Here is a 1981-nt window from a genome sequence, read left to right on the forward strand (position 1 = left end):
TCCCTGTTGCTGCTCCAGATTCTGAGGGTAGTAGCACTGGAGACTCAGAGTTGCACTTGGTGAGTCTCTGGGGAGTCCTTTCCACCCTTCAGCTGTCCCCTTGTTGGTGGAGCAGACTGGAGGTGGTGTCTCCACTGACAAACTGTCGAACTGTTAGCAGTCACTTAATCTCTCCCTAGGCCCCTCTCTCCTCTCTGTCACCAGCCACGCGTGTTTGTACTCACGGGTGATTTACTGGGTTTCCGTGGTCATTCCAGTCCTGTCTTGTTTCGGTCAGGGTGGTCTCCTTTAGTATTCCTAGTTGATCGGGAGAGGAGAGGAGAGGAGAGAAAGCGATCTGCTGCTCGTAGCTCCTGGACTTGTGTTTCTATGGTGCATGCCCTTTCATTTTCCTAATTAAAAGTTTAAAATATCAGGAAAAAACCTTCTAAGTAATACTTAGAGTGAAGGAGAAAGAGCCTTTACTAATGGAATAAAAATCACTAATTTGAATCTTAGAAATAAAACAAAAGTCATAGGATAAATACTAAATAGAGTACTACTTGGGAGTTAAAAAAAAAAAAAGACTGTGATGTCTCCTTTGGGATTAAATGGATAAGACTGGAGTGCTTATGATTAGTCAAGGAAGGAAGGAAATGAAAGCCAACCATGGGATGATTTCACTCTTGTGTAGAATACAGAGAATTGAAACACATGAACTTGAAAAAAGAAATATATATATATATAGTCACCCCATATCTATGTTCTTGGGAGAACTAAGGTGGTTACCAGCAGGGGTGGGAGTTGGGACACAGGACTTGATGTTGGGAATGGTTTGAATTAAGTTATTATTTTATAATCTTTTAAATCACCAATAAAATATACTTAAAAAAACAAATGTTGGGCACCCATGCAACTTAGAACCCACACCTCCCTACACTGCCAGCAGCCTGCCTCTTCCCTCACTTGAGCCCCACCCCCAGTCTACCTCTGCTCTATCCCTAGTGACACACTCAAGTCACCATGACCAGGAGTGCTTCGGGAAAGGTGGTAGCAGAAGCTACGAGGAGTCTGACAAAGGTAAGCCTGGTGACAAATTGGAGGAGTCCCTCTTGTAAGGTTAGGTAAACGACTCCTTGCTCTAGGCCTGAGCAGCTGCTGTCAAAATGGGCAAGTTTATGAAACCTGTTGAGGTAGTACTGATCTTGGCTGGACAATACTCTGGATGCAAAGTGATCATCGTGAAGAACATTGCTGATGGCACCTCACACTGCCCAGACAGTCATGCTCTGGTGGCTGGAAGTGAGTGCTGTGAAGCAAAGTGACAGCTGTCATGGCCAAGAAGATTGCCAAAAGGTCAAAGATCAAGACTCCTTTGAAAATTTATAACTATCGTCACTATCACCTCATACCCACAAGGTACCCTGTGGAGGTCATCCCCTTGAGAAAACCAGTGTCAACAAGGATATCTTCTGAGACCGTGACCTCTAATGCAAGTTCCCCTCTAGAGAGTAAAGTCAAGCTTAAGGAGAGGTACAAGACCAGCAAGAATAAATGGCTCTTCTAAAAGATGTGATTTTTGGCACAGGCGCCACCATGTGAGCTGCTTGACATGGTACAGGCTTCACAGAGAGTTCAGCACAGCTGGACTCTGCAGGCCTAACCGAAACCACCTTGCCTTTTGCTATGTATAGGGCTTGGTATTAAGCTCTGTGTGGTCTTAATAATATTTACCTATGGCCAGGCTCAGAGCCTGACCAATAACAGAAGTAATGACAAAACCTGCACTGCACTCTGTAAGATTGACCATAATGAAACAAGCAATACCAATAATGCAGAATTTTTTTAGGAGACTCCAAGAGGAAGAAATGTTTTCCCCTTTATCTACACCACTTCCTTTAGTATTCCCACTAAAATATAGGAAAATATTGGCACTTCCCACAGTGAAGGGGCCACCTTCCATAGCATAATTAATAAATGGAAAGTATGGTACCTGCCTAGA

The 1981-nt window shown here is 43.7% G+C and overlaps 1 pseudogene; it reads left to right on the forward strand.

The window, feature by feature from the left end:
• The first annotated feature begins 1145 nt into the window (after nt 1–1145).
• LOC132536961 (large ribosomal subunit protein eL27-like) lies at nt 1146–1555 on the forward strand (annotated as a pseudogene).
• The last annotated feature ends 426 nt before the right edge of the window (nt 1556–1981 follow it).

This window comes from Erinaceus europaeus, chromosome 2, assembly GCF_950295315.1.
Source record: "Erinaceus europaeus chromosome 2, mEriEur2.1, whole genome shotgun sequence".
NCBI lineage: Eukaryota > Metazoa > Chordata > Mammalia > Eulipotyphla > Erinaceidae > Erinaceus > Erinaceus europaeus.